The 15,731-nt window shown below is 40.8% G+C and overlaps 1 protein-coding gene and 1 pseudogene across 1 annotated transcript in view; both read right to left on the bottom strand.

The window, feature by feature from the left end:
• Window positions 1-15,731, bottom strand: part of LOC148364764 (metabotropic glutamate receptor 4-like) — a 445,635-nt gene that overhangs the window by 232,056 nt on the left and 197,848 nt on the right. The window lies entirely within an intron of this gene.
• Window positions 5,530-5,662, bottom strand: LOC148364766 (U2 spliceosomal RNA; annotated as a pseudogene).

Genomic DNA, 15,731 nt, shown 5'->3' with positions numbered 1-15,731 from the left:
CAACATACCTTGCATTTGAACTCTGCATTACTACAGTATGTATTTACTATATATAGGTTTGAGTAAATTTTGGGTTTACAGTAATCCCCCGTTTTCCATGGTGGTTGTGTTACAACAACGTTCCGCGGTAGTAAATACCCGTGAGGTAGAAACCTTTATTCATGAAATACCCAAGAACAAACCCAATTTACCGGTTTAAGTACTGCTGGAGCCGCAAAAAATTGAAATCGTTATATAAGCCTAATAACAAAGAAAACACATACTGTATCGATCTATATTCATTCAAAATAGTTAAGAATGTGTTGTTTTTTGTCAGAAAACTGTATATAAATGTAAGTGGTCTGCATTTATATTGCGCATTTCGAGTCACTGAAGACCTCCTAAAGCGCTTTATAATCTGCTTCACGCTTACCCATTCATACACACACTCACACACCGATGGCAGTGGAGAACCTGGGTCGGATAGGGCTGAATATCTAGGCTTGATCATACCAACTAGTCTGAAGCTGAGTATATATTTACTCCTACCGGCTTATCGGGGGTAATCGACATTTTAAGTAGGGAATCGATCCCGCAACCTCTCGATCCCAGGACGAGAGCTCTACCTCCTAAGCTACTGCTTGGTGTAAATTGGGGAGCTTCTGTGGGTCCAGAGCATTTTGCTGACAGGATGGTTTTTAGAGAAGCTTGAAAATGAGAGAGATATGCGCATGCGTATTGTTGGTTCCTCAAGCTTTTTTACAAACGTGCACAACTCGGACCGCGATGTATTTAACGAGTAGGCAAACAAGCAGAAAGGGGGCAGGGAAACGGTTAAGCCAATCAGAATGCAGATTACAATAGGCGGTAAAAATTCTCGAGGTAGCCAAACGGTAATATGCAATGTTCCCTGTGATTTTCCACAGGTCTGAGCCTTCACACAAAGTCGGTGAGCAACGCTTGAAACAACAGTGAGCAACAGCAATCCCAAGTGTGGCAACTAATCCATTATCAAACATGTCCAAAAATTGACATCAAGTTACATTTTGCTGAGTTTCCGGCAATGCAAAATTATTTTTCTCTTTTGAATGAATTGACTCATGTACTATTGCAAAGGTTGTACGGCCTACAAACGTCGTTTGTTCTTACAATTCTTTCACAAAATATCCATTTCTTTTTATTTCCTGATTTATTTTGTCGCATATTATTAACATTTTTGGGGGCTTATTGAGTCGGTTGTAAGATACAGAACTGTACTTAATCACATTTTTTAGTGGAAGTACAATGTTGGCAACAAGATTCACTTGATATAATTGGAAATTATTTGAATGCTAAACTTTTTCTTCTTTTTTCCGTATTTTTTCTACTTTTTTTTAAATTCCTTTAAAAATCACATCGTGTTTATTTTTTTCTGAGCTGTTACTTTTTTCTTTTTGTTCTCTAATTTCTTTTTTCCTACATTCCTTTCTTTTCTTTTTTTCTGGCTTTTTTCTAAATTGTTCCTCCTTTTTTCCTCTTCCTTTTGTTTCTTTTTTTCTCAGCTTTTCACTACTTTTTCATTTCGGTATTTTTTTTTTGGTTTGTTCTACAAAAGTCAATTCCATTGAAGTTGGGAAAAAGTTTAAAATGTCAGTAAAATTAGAATAGAATGACTTGCAAACCTTTTCTAACCCATATTTAAATGAATACACCACAAAGACAAGATTATCCATGTTCAAACTCATAAACTTTATTTCCATAAGCAAATAATGATAAACTTAGAATTTTATGATTGCAACAAGTGCCAAAGTAGTTGGGAAAGGGGCTTCTTCACCATTGTGTTACATCACCTTTCCTTTTAATAACACTCAATAAACGTTTAGGAAGTGAGGAGACTAGTTGTTGAATCGTTGATAGTGGAATCCTTTCCCATTCTTGCTTTATGTACAGCTTCAGCTGTTCAACAGTCCGGGGTCTCCTTTGTCTTATTCTGCGCTTTATAATGCGCCACACATTTTCAATGGGAGACAGGTCAGGACTGCAGGCAGGCCAGTCAAGCACCCGCACCCTCTTACTACGAAGCCACGCTGTCGTGAGACGTGCAGTGTGTGGCTTGGCATTATCCTGCTGGAAGAAGCAAGGGCGCCCATGGTAAAGATTCTGTTTGGATGGCAACATACTTTGTTCCAAAACCTGAATGTACTTTTCTGCATTAATGGTGCCTTCACAGATGTGCAGGTTACCCATTCCTTGGCCACTCATGCACCCCCATACCATCACAGATGCTGGCTTTTGCACTTTGCGTGCATAACAGTCTGGGTGGTTCTGTTCTTCTTTGGACCGGAGGACACGACGTCCACAATTTCCAAACACAATTTGGAAAACTGACTCATCAGACCACAGAACACTTTTCCACTTTGTATCAGTCCATTTTAGATGGGCTCGGGCCCAGAGAACCCTGCGGCGTTTCTGGATGTTGTTGATGAATGGCTTACGCTTTGCAACATAAAGTTTTAACCCACACTTACGGATATAGCGTCGAACTGTATTGACTGACAGTGGTTTTCCAAAGTGTTCCTGAGCCCATGTGGTGATGTCCTTTACACATTGATGTCGGTTCTTAATGCAGTACCGCTTGAGGGCTCGGAGGTCACGGGCATTCAATAATGGTTTACGGCCATGCCGTTTACGCACAGTGATTTCTCCAGATTCCCTGAACCTTTTCACAATATTATGGACTGTAGATGATGATATCCCTAAATTCCTTGCAATTGTACTTTGAGGAATGTTGTTTTTAAACTGTTCAACAATTTGCTCACGCAGTTGTTCACAAAGAGGTGAACCTCGCCCCATCCTTGCATGTGAATGACTTAGCTTGTTCGGGTCTCCCTTTTTTATACCCAGTAACAACTCTCACCTGTTGCTAATTCATCTGTTCACCTGCAAATAGTTGGTTGATTTCCATTCATCCACTTTCTGAGTAGTTATTGACACCTGTCCCAACTATTTTGGCACGTGTTGCTGTCATCAAATTACAGAGTTGATGATTTTCTCCCAAAACAATAAAGTTTATGAGTGAAGACAATAAATATGTTGTCTTTGCTGTGCATTCATTTAAATATGGGTTGAAAAGAATTTGCAATTTACTTGGATCAATTTTTATTTGCAATTAACACACTTTCCCAACTTCATTGGAATTGAGTTTTGTATTCCCCCCTTCCTTTAAGTCATTTTGTGCATAATTTTACATAATATTTGGTCATGTTGGGATTAAAGAAGCAAAAAGAACCCGAAGAGCTGTTTAGGAGCCGAAAGAGCCGGTTCCCTTTAGTGAGCCGAGTTGAAGAAGCCGGTTCTCGAAAAAACTCTACTGACTTTACTCAACTTCGTTCTACTTGGACCTTGACTTCCAAATACCGCATTTAGGACACAACGTCAGGGGAACCCTTGTATTTTTACCTTCATGCACTGTAACTTTGACTTAAGTCGCTTCTTATTTAGTAATTTTGAGCCCTCATTTTTGTGCGTTGGCTGGATTTTCTTGTGCGCTGAAAATGTGCGAGCAGTGCGCAATTGCACACGCGCACAGCTTAGAGGGAACACTGGTGATATGTCAACCGTGATGTATCAATGGGTTACTGTATTGTAAAAGTTTACAATGCTTTACTTTTCTGACTATTGTATGTTTATTAATGAAACATGACTATACTATGGACAGTGAGGTGGAGCGATCATTTAAGATTCCTCGAAAATCTTAAATTCCTCCAACGACCTTGTTTTTATTGTGCTATAATAAAGATCCACACACGAACTTGCTTGGGGGAAAAAACAACATTTGACATTGAGAGTTTACAGACCTCTGCAATCAGCCACAGCAGCCAAGGTTTAAAAAACAAAAACAAAGTTAGTGAACATAATGTTTTAAACTATTCTTTTCTTCTTTCCTCTAGTCCAGACTGAAAAATGGGCGGATGTGAGGAGGGATAATTGAGAATGGAGTTCCTGTCCGTGGTAACCCAATTACCTGGAGACAAGGCAGCAGGAGCTTTGAACTCGATTTTCTCGACTTGAGCTGACCCTGACTATAGAGTTCCCCGTGTATCATATCAAGCTCTATTTCCGAGTTTCAACAGCAATCTGCTTTCAAAACGGAAATTATCTGTGGAGATTAATTATGTTTTTAATACCTTGCGCCAAAATCCAAACTTTCACCATCATAAAATTATTATTTATGTTGAACTTTTATTTTTTTGTCAATAAAGACATTATGACAGCACTATTCCGTCACACTCAGTGCTTTTCTTGTGAGAATGGTAATGGCACCAATCATACATGCCCTTTGTTCAACAAGTTGAGCATAGGTCCGTGACAGTGACCTTACAGAATATGTCATTGCAAAGGGCTATCGCAGCAGTCTACACATTTTTATTTCATGTTGTCATAAATATATGCTCCTGTATGAATGATAAGCTTTTACTAGTGGTTTTGTCTCTTATTTCAATGAGCAATTGACCATAGTCATCATGGCGGCGCCCCTGTTCGGCTGCGGCTACATCGGTTCGCTATAGTTTTTTTACACTTCGGTCATAAAACCCAGTCTTCGACTCAGTTTTGACGGCGAACAAAGTCAACTCAAACCGCAGATTAATATACGATCGCAGTTTTTTTGCTGGATATGCGATCATCCAGAAATCAAGCGCTTGGTGCTACGACCACTGGGAGTGTCTACTTAGCCTCGGACTGCTTCGTCAACAAGACCCAGCGGCCTACAGAGCAGCGAAGCAGAGTGGCAAGAGAGCGGTGTGACCGGAGGAGGAAGCGAGGTTGTCGGGCCGGGCTAACCGCTAGGCTAAAGGGTAAACCCTTCAAAACGCCTCTCCCATCCATTTTCCTCTCCAACGTTCGCTCTCTGGACAATAAACTGGACCATTTAAAACTGGAACTAACATCAACTGGAACTAACATCGAACCGTGAGATGACGAACTGATGCGCTAAAATTCTGACGAAGACATGGTTAAACTTATCTATCCCGGCTGACGCTCAAGGAAACTGAGCGGGTCAGATGTGTCGACATTTCGTTCTGTATTCACGTGTACACGAATGACAATAAAGTATATCTGAATCTGAATCTGATAAACATCAGTGAGTCAATTTCTTAAACTGAATTTCCGTGACCGTAAGTAGCATGCATAACTGTGATTCACGGAAATGCACTGTTTTTCAATGGGGAGCCAGAACAGAGACATGATAACAATTAGTTAATGGTGCTAATATGCCAAATTTGAAATATACAAAATGTATACAAATTGTACCGCTTGCCTCTTCAGCGGAGGAGCCAGTATACAGATTAATTGCTTTCCAAAGAGTATGTCGCAAATCTTCGATCATGTGTCGATTTCAAGTGGGGGGGGGGGGGGGGTTTAAGGGTTATTGATCTATCTTCGTTATTCATTATCCATTATCCGTTATCGGTCAGTTCATAATACGCTACAAAGCCTAGGAGCCGGGACACTTACTCTCAGCCAAAAGGCCAAGCTAAGGTCCTAGCCCTAAAGCCCTGCTGCGATCATTGCGAATGCACCGTTCCCGGAGGTACTGCAATACCGGGCCGATGCGTGGAGTGGACAGAGCAAGCTCATATTCCATCTCCGAAATGCAAAAAAGCCGGGACACTTACTCTCAGCCAAAAGGCATTTAAACTAATGCACACCAAATAAGTACTTACGTGAAAAACTGGAGTCGCATTTTTGAAAGCTCATAGCATGTCAAAATAAACTTCAGTTATGGAAATTATAATATTGATTATGTTCCATGTTATGTATACAAAAGCAATGAATAGATACTAAACTAAGGGATCCCTGTTATAAAAAATAATTTGGATGAAACGGAAATGTGGGTGTACAGTAATAGCTATTTAACTGCTCAATATCAGGTGTGTTTTAGGTTTGAACATGCAAATCAAGGTACTTGGTCAGGGGTGCCCTAAAATCTATGGGGCTGGGTGAGAGAGGGCCGAATATCTAGGCCTGATCTTACTAGTCTGTAGTCTATACCTGTTTATTCATCCATCCATTATCTGCACCACTCATCCTCAGTAGGGTCGCGGGGATGCTGGAGCCCATCCCAGGAATCTTCAGGCAGTGGGCAGGGGACACTCAGAACTGGTTGCCAGCCAGTCACAGGGCACACAGAGACAGACCACTCACTCGCTCATTCACACCTTGGGACAATTTGGAAAAGCTAATTAACCTGAAATGCATGATTTTGGAATGTGGGAGGAAACCGGAGTGCCTAGAGTAAACCTACACAAGGACAGGGAGAACATGCAAACTCCACAAATGAAGGTTCGATCTCATGACCTTAGAACTGAGCCGCGGACGTGCTAACCACTCATCATCCGTGCTGCCCTAGCTGTAACTCATTCCTCATTATTGAAAATGATGAATCAAAATGGTTGTTTTGGTACATTGGTACAAGGAAGCACTACCTTGGGAAAATAAATTCACCTGGTGATCAGTGGGTCTATCATATGTCAGGTTAGCCTTGGATACACTTTTGATTTCCCGCCACGAATAGAAATGTTTAGGTAAGTCGAGCCCGTAACAGTGCCGTGCCGTGAGGTTTGTTTCTGGTTAGGCAAAATCAGATTTATAAATAAGTGAAGTACATCTTATTTATCATTTGATGGGACAAAATATTATGCAGTCATACATTAGATGCTAATTCACATGTGTCAAACTCATGGCCCGTGAGCCAAATGTAGCCGAGACAGTGAAAAGAGCCGAACATGAGATTAATGTGTCATCAATGACTTGCAACTTTAAATATGTCCACTAGATGTCACCAAAGCCAGGCACCTCTCGCAAAGCACCCACTCTAGCTCTATTTGCTGACTACCTTTGATCAACCAAAGAACATTGAGGAAACCTGTTCCGGGGTTATTCTACCTGAAAAAAAAAGGTCACGGACGTGCTTTTAAGGCAACATGAAGACCTTGCAGAGACCTTCTGCCATTGCAGAAGTTAAAAGAAGCTTTAGCTCATTTCAATAATATATATGAAATCTAACAGCAAAGTTCACATGTTCATAGAAAAAGAAAAGGAGAGAATTTCGAAACAGAAAATCACTCGTTAAAATTAGTGTTTGTATACTATTTGCTAATTTTTTGTGTGAATTTCCCTGCGGGGATGAATAAAGTATCTATCTATCTATTTATCTATCTATCTATCTATTTTGTCACTTTACAGTCTGCATGAGTATTCTAAAAATAAATAAACTTTAGTGAAAATGATTTCATATCAGAGAAATTTTTTTTTGAATCGATGCAATCAGGATTGAGGGCTAACCACACTACTGAGACAGCTCTGATTAAGGTAACCAATGATCTCCTACTGGCAATGGACTCTGGCGCTTCATCACTTTTGCTGCTGCTGGACCTTAGTGCTGCTTTTGACACAGTGGACCATAATGTCTTACTAGAACGGGTGGAAAAATCGATTGGTCTCTCAGGAACCGTCCTCTCATGGTTCAGATCCTACCAGTGGACAATATCTCTGTATTATTTGGAATTGCAACATCCTTCGCTGTCTGGTAATCCTGAAAGGGGAAGACCACATGTGCGGTCCCTTCTCAAGGTTTCTTCATTTTCCTCATGTTGAGGTTTTTGAGTTTTTCCTTGCCCTCATGTTAGTTCCAGATCAGGGGATGGTGTAATAATAGTCTGAAATAATAGTCTGTGCAATAATATGTGCAGCCCTTTGAGACTCTTTGTGATTAAGGGCTATACAAATAAAAATGACATGACTTGACTTGAAAATGCTATTGTGGTTTTGCTATTTTCACCAACAGCACAGGGCAGGATAAAGACTAGGAACCTTCCCGTGGTGTCCTGCGAAGGGCTCTCTCCCGGGGGAGCCTTGCGAATCCAACTCAATCCACTCAGACTCGCTCTCTCTTTCTTTCTCGGTCCCCTCTCCTTCTTTGTCTATCCTTTTCTCTCTCCCCCCTTTACACTCTTATCTCTCATTTTCTCTATCCCTTTCCTACTCTCTTCCCACCTCTCTCATTCTATTTCCCCCCCTTTTTGCGTTTTACTCTGTCTGTATTTCTCTCTTTCTATCTGTCCCTCTCTTTCTCTCTCTTCTACTCTCCTCTCTCTGTTCTTCTAAGGGCGGGCGACTTCGAGGGCAACCCTGGCCCCCAGTCCAAATGCCAGTGGTGCTTTCGAACCATTCGCTGCGACCACACCCCAATCACCTGTACTACCTGCCCACGGGGCTTCTATAAATCATGCACCGGCCTCTCCGAACGGACTCAGGACTTCAGAGGCTTCGTATGCTTGGTTTGCTTGGGTCACACCCCGTCAGGCCTGGCGGCACAGGACAGTCGCAACCCCCTCTCTTTCGGAGAACTACGGAGCCTCCCACGAGCGAGTCTAGCGCTACTAAGGATTACCTTAGGCGCCTTTAGTGACTCAACAACAACAACAACAACAACAACCAACAGCACAGGGGAGTACAGTAAGAACGGCAAATAAACGATTTATAGCACCTAGTATCTTCCTAAGATTGGGCGGGGTGGTATGGCCGTAAACGGGTAAGATTCACCGCCTTCCCTTACTACACATAACAGGCTCACAAGCGAAGTCAAGCCAAAAGAGAGACTTATTGTAAAACCCTGCATGCTCACTTGCTATGGAGGATGTTATTACTAGCCTGTGGCCTCAGTGGACATGTCAGTATGAGTTAATCTTTTGATTCTGGCAGGAACAAGGTGTTGAACGTGACACACTAGTGAAACTTTGCAAAGATTCACATCCGTTTATAAGTTGTGCAAAGTTAACCCGCTACTTGTCTGTCATTTGGTTCCCAGTCACAGGTTATGTCACAGTTGATTCAGACAACTGGTGTGCAGCCGGCATGGCTGTGAATGCAAGATAATGGTTTCCTGCCAACTAACAGGAGATAACAGGACTCCTGGAGAAGCCCGCAGGAGAAGTGCTTCCTGTTTACATTCAGGGATACCGTTAACTCGATTTTGTGTGATAGCAGCTGCTTCCTAAATGAGGAAAAAAGAGGGAGTATGGGAGAGTTTTCGCTTTCAGTAATCCTTTGCTGTATCGCGGTTTATTGATTGCAGTTACGCTACTTTGCAGATTTTCATTTTGGATAGTGTTCTGCATTCTGACAGGCTAAACAGTCGCCTCGCCGTTTGTTTGCTTGTGTCTGCCTGTGTTGCGATTTGAGTTATACAGACAGTTATACAAGTCGCTTGAGAAGCCTACTGTACTTTATGCATAGTCAAAATTTTAAACTTCAAATTTCTCTGAAAGCAATCATCTCAACAATGGTCCTGACTGACAAAAGCACTGAAAGGCAGAAGAAGATGCTTTCTATCGCCAATAAATTTGGACTTCTCCACCCACTGAACTTGCTCTTGCCAGATGCTGGTCTCTTGCGCTCCCTTGTGGCTCACCGGCACTCTTTCAAAAATGTTTGATGATGGAAAAATATATGGTTTCTGTAAAATGGCAAACAAAACATGTTATAAATGTTCTCGAATGAGTATTGATAGATACAGTATCTATCTTCTTCCTTAAAAGGCATATATAAGTATTTCCATTTTTTGCGGCAACCAACAGTGTAAATGCAGTTTTCCAAAACGTCAACAAGATCCTGGCAAAGTAAAGTGGATCTTGTCCGTAATACAGGTGTTGAATAAAGCGGAAATATTATTATTGTTTTTTTTTATAATTTGACAGTAGAGAAGTTTTTTGTAAATAAAAGAAAATGCAAAGAAAACTTAATAAAGTACAGTACTTTTATCTGTTAAAAAAATATGTTAGTCTGTAAATTGGGCTTGTTCTTTAGTTTCAATGTATAAAGAAATAAACAAAAATTGAATACATAAATAAATGTTTCTACTTTGCGGGTTATGAATATTGAAGGATGTTTTTAAAATGCAATCCTTGTGAAAAATGAGGGATTACTGTAAACTAGACTCGCTTGAGGCTGAAATGCCTCCAAAGCCATGACAGCCAAACTCTGTGGAGGGTTGTGTTCTCAAATCTCAGGCCAAACAAAATGCATGGATGAAGTGAGTGGGTGAAGAAACAATAATTACTTTATCCAATATTTTCATTCTACAGTCCTGCAGTGACTAAATATAAATTACATCCTTTGCAGCAAGTGTTGGCAATGTACTCATACATGTACGTACATTTGCAAGTACGCCACTTGAGTACATCAACACTATGGCCATAATGGTTCTGCTAAAACTGAAACAATATCTAAATATGCCTGATTTACTTTCCCACCATTAGTGGAAATGAAGCCAGGACTTATTGGTTAAGTAGTAAATGTTGTACTTGATTTTATAGTGTCATTTTAACTGGAATTGAGGAATATAATTTGCAGATTTTATGGCCACATCCAATATGGCAGATACGCTGATATAGTGCTCGAAAGGGGCTAGTCGACTTAAGGACTGAAAAAGAAATAAAAAAGGGAAAGAAAAACGATGCCCATTTTATGTGACAGAAGGGTTTGTGGCCCCAACGGTCCCTTTTAGGAAACAGGTTTAAGTGTACTTTTGAGTCGCTGACCCAATATAAGCTTTCCCTCATCACTTGCCATAAGCAATTGTGTGAGGGTTAATTGCATGAAGTAGAACAGCTTTACTCCGTTGAAATCATGAACACTGTCATAATCAAAATGTATGTTTGTAGCCCTGTAGCAAAAATGAGTGGTGGATAAATTATTCTAACAAACAATTTATTGACTACCGTAAATTCCGGACTATTGTGCACACCTGATTTTAAGCCGCACCCACCAAATTTTGAGAGGATAACCGCTTTTGTACTTACACAAGCCGCACCTGTATATAAGCCGCATGCGCCCACATTAAAACATGTAACACAATCACAAAATTAACTCAAACCCGATTTTGAGTCCCGCGATTGTAACTGAGTATAAAATACACAATCCAAAAACCACAGCCGGCAAAATGAACGGAAAATGATACCAGTACTTAAGGTTTGAGTCCTGGTCCCGTTGAAAATAATCCAAGGGAAAAAAATGTATATTTCCAAAGGTAAGGGTGGGAAAAATATATATCCACTATTGTCCGCTGCGTCCACAAACACGTCTCACCTTTACGCCACTTCCCATCAGCCCCCGTTGTTTTCGCCCCTTCTTTTTGATTCGCCCGTGGAAAACATATCAGAATAAGTCTCTAAATAATAATAAATACATTACAAAAATATACAGTTGCAAATACATATTTACATGGTTACACATATTTACAAAGAAAGACGGTACACCGAGAGAGTTTTCAAAGCTTTAATAATAATATTATAACTTTCATCCCAAAACGGTGCCTGTGAAGGGTAGCAAAACGCTACTAGCAACACGCTCGCAACACAGTAAACGGGTCTATTAAAAAAAAACGTACCGTACATGTAGAAACCACGGTAAACCGTCCTCATCTTCCTCCTTATAACTTACGTCATCAAAGTCGTCTTCCTTCAGTATGGGAAAGAGACTTTGTCATATAGACGTCGTCCCACGCTCCTTTATTCAAAAACGCGCTAGCAATACGCTCGCAAAGTAAAGTTTACGTGCAGTAGCTCTGTTTCCTTCTTTATCGGACTGCTCGATTGCGTTTAGCTTGAAAGCTGCGTCATGTGCCTTTCTTTTTGCAATTTGCATGATGAGGATATGTCTACGCTAATTTAATTTGTGCACAAGCTAAGAAGTTGCAGTCTTCCTCGGCGCGTATATTCCAGCGGTCTAAATCTTACCTTTTGTACTCGAGCGCCGCTGGCGGCTGTTAGAAAAATTACATAAATTGGCCGCATCACTGAATAAGCCGCAGGGTTGAACGTTTGGGAAAAAAGTAGCGGCTTATAGTCCAGAATTTACGGTCATTAAATCAAAGAGCTGAGTATTCTTTTCAAAACGCGTCTTGCCTTTTTGGAGGACCACATATGCTTATAGATCATTATGTCAGGAAAATGGAAGAGAAACATTGTTAACTTATTCTAAAGGGTGGCTACACACACTTAAGGTCAATTATTTTTACCATTTTGATAGTTCAAAATACTTTAATCAAGACCCACACACTCTTGGATTTATGGACTTTTCATTAAGTAATTATCTACTCCCTAAGAGACAGATTGTGCCGACTGTGTTGTATGGTGCAGAGACTTGCAGCCTGAATGCAGATTTAAGAAGGAAATTGAATGTTTTTGAGATGAAGTGTTTGAGGACTATGTTAGGAGTGACAAGATTGGATAGATTGAGAAATGAAATTGTGAGACACAGAACTGGAGTAGTCTCGGTGGGTTTGGACACATGGAGAGGATGGATGAGGAGCGAATGTTGAAGAGGATCTACAGAGCAGAAGTCAATGGAAGGAGACCAAGAGGAAGGCCGCAATTGACGTGGATGGATGGTGTTATGAGTGCACTGCAGGAAAGAGGTCTAAATATAATGGAAGCTAGAGCTCTTGTTGGTGATAGAAAGGAGTGGAGAGGTGTTGTGAAAGGATAGTGGGATTGTGGACGCGTTCTTAAGGATAGGCTGGGCACCCGTATGATGCGGCAGTGGTAAACCAGTGATAGCTGTCTGGCCCTCCTATTGAACAGGTGTGTTGTGTCACCCTGACCCGAGTGACATGGCCGCTTTCTGGTGTCCCATTTAATCTGGAGGGACGAAAGCATGACCAACTTGGGTGCCGAGGTGCCTAACTTGTTTGGGTGTTTGGGCAATTGGGTTGGCCATGGTCCAAAGATTTTTGCGTGTGTTTTTTGCAATCATTTTCCCTTTATTTTCTTTGTTATTGTATGTGTTTGTCTTGCTGTCGGTCACCCCTTTTGAGGGATATGACCAAGGTAGAAAGATAGATAAATAGATAGATAGATAAATTATCTACTGAAGAAGCTTGAATAGAACAAATAACAATAATAAACAATAAAACAAATTAAAACTAGAGGTTAAGAACTTAAACTGGCACCATTTGGATAAACAACAACAATGGCTTTATTATTACGTTATTGTATTTTGAGAGAATTCCCCCTTTTACGACACACCAACACCAATACCGAGCAACAACGAGATGTTCTGCAAGTTCTGCGTTGATGAAGATGGCGGCCCCGTCTGTATTTCCTCGGCTGTAGAGCGATGAGGAATCCCAGTAGGCTTGAGATCCAGTTGGTAAGAGGACCACAGGATGCAGGGTTTTGAAGCAGAGTTTGACTGGAGGCTTCTCTGAGGTCGCTGGCTTTGTCCCACCGGTTGGTCGCTAGCTTTATTAAGCTGGTGACTTGTCAAGGTTCTCAGGCGGCTTCTTGAGCTGAGATTTGGTCAGGACCGGCCAGGATTTGGATGCAGTTCTTCTTGTTGGGATATGCCATCTTGCCTTCTGGCTGGCCAAAATCAGACTACCTTTGCGAGTTGAGACGTGAACCAGCTCTCGGTTCTGGTCGCCTGGGAGGGGCGGACCCCCCTTTGCAGGTTTGTCACAGAAACTTTTGATGCGCAAACGCAAGATAACAACCAGTTCAGGGTGTCCCCTTCCCACTGCCCGATGATTGCTGGGATGGGCTCCAGCACCCCCGCGACCCTACTGAGGATAAGCGGTGCAGGTAATGAGATGGGAATATAAGAATGACTTTTTTTCCATCCTATTATCTTTTTTTGAGATACTTGCCTCCGGCCTTCTAAAAAAAAAAAGGTTCATTATGCATCTCTCAATGAACCTCAAACACTCATTAAGATATTTCAGCTTTAAAAAAAAAACATGATTTACTTCTCATTGTTGTAAATACATGGATTGAAATTGTATACAGGCTGTAAGTTAAACGTAGCCATCGTAAATATCCATAAAGCAACATCAGTCTCAGTTCGCCTGTGGTCAATAAACCATTATCGTCCGCCGCTTTTGGTTGAATAACGGCTTGTGCGGTAATGGCTGTAGTTCATTTTGCACTGAGTGTATTTATAACTTTTGGGGATTTTAAAAAAATGTATTTAGTTTATCGAACCATAGCAATCGGGTTGACTAACATTGTATACAAACAGAGTTTACATGAAAGACAGTTAAACTTTCAGGCTTTTGGAGTGTTTCATCACTTGGCGAGGAGGATTTGCTGTCAAAGATACTTTGTGATTATGTGATTGACTTGTGACTAAACCAGAGTTAACCCTTTACGTCTTATCTAACATAACACTGAGGATCAGTAGGCCTACTGCACACAATAGATGGAAATGAAACTGACTGGAGATTAATCCAAAGCCACACTGTCAACAAACACAAGCTAGCTTAGACCCGGATGCGAACCTCCAGTTGCTTTTGGATGGGCTTGAAGAAGTAGCAATTTTTTACTTAGCATAATAACTCAAGTTGTTCAAATACTACTTAGAAGTTTTAAGCATAGAAACACAAACTTTCTGTTGATACTATTTTTTTTAGATGCAAAAAGCTTAAAATAAAAATGATCAATTCTACTGTCTGCATGTATTTTTAAAGAGGTGAACCTACCGAAGAAATATGCTGCTCGGCGAAAGAAACAAAATGTTCTTCTCAGCATTGCAAAACGGAAAAAAAAACAGATGGTGTTTATTCCTGTTTATGCTTTCCTAATGGGCAAAATATGTAAAACGCAACACAGTAGTAAACACATATGTTGGACAGTATATCAAGTAACCATGACTATGTAACCATTGATCAGTTTTGTGCAATAAGCGATGTTTAACTTCTTAAATATATATTATTTTTGTCTATGGTTTTGTGTATTTTTTCGTGATTGGTTCTCTGAAATGTCAAAGCCACAAATATCCATATGCTTAAAGTATTTCTAAATTACTTTATAAATTCCGATTTGTCTTTCGCTAGGTTTTGTGTGAAGGCACTTCAAATAAAAACCAATATACTGGGCCATGTTGCTTGTACAGTATATGTTAAGATACAGGATCGTTCTGTATCTATTTTTGCAGGCGACCATTTTGCCACTGAAAATGACAGTGAGTGCTCACTCATCCATCCATCCATTATCTGCACCACTTATCCTCAGTAGGGTCAAGTCAAGTGAAGTCATTTTTTATTTGTATAGCCCTTAATCACAAAGAGTCTCAAAAGGCTTCACAGGTTATTACACAGACTATTTTTTCAGACTATTATTACACCATCCCTTGATCTGGAACCACCATGAGGGCAAGGAAAACCCTAAACTGGTTGCCAGCCAGTCACAGGGCACACAGGGACGGACAATTTGCTCGCTCATTCACACCTAGGGACAATTTGGCTTGGCCAATTAACCTAACATGCATGTTTTTGGAATGTGGGAGGAAACCGGAGTGCCCGGAGGAAACCCACGCAAGCACGGGTGAGAACATGCAAACTCCACTCAGGAGGTTCGCTATCATGACCTCAGAACTGTGTCGCCGTGCTGCCCATGACCACTCATGGCGCATACATTTTTTTGATGGAAAAGACTATGATTAGTTGTTACCAGAGGCCTCTGCGACCGAGATTGCATTTTCATTTGACAGCAAGGGTCAAAACGACCACCCCTCCAAATGTATAAACTGTTCGATGTTCCGATTAAATTCGGTGTTTCTCTTCTTGGCTAAAGCCATAATAAATAAAGTTAGTGTAAAAAATGTCCTGAAAATGTACAAATGATCCACAAAAATGCATCAACGGCCACCTAATGGCTCCAGAACTACTTTGTCTTTGTACCACGTAACTAAACTTAAAAAGGAGTATATTG

Source organism: Urocampus carinirostris, chromosome 6 (assembly GCF_059441175.1).
Source record: "Urocampus carinirostris isolate Australia breed hairy pipefish chromosome 6, RoL_Ucar_1.0, whole genome shotgun sequence".
Classification (NCBI taxonomy): Eukaryota; Metazoa; Chordata; class Actinopteri; order Syngnathiformes; family Syngnathidae; genus Urocampus; species Urocampus carinirostris.
The sequence above is the reverse complement of the archived record's forward strand: the minus strand, read 5'-3'. Positions and strand labels throughout refer to the sequence as shown.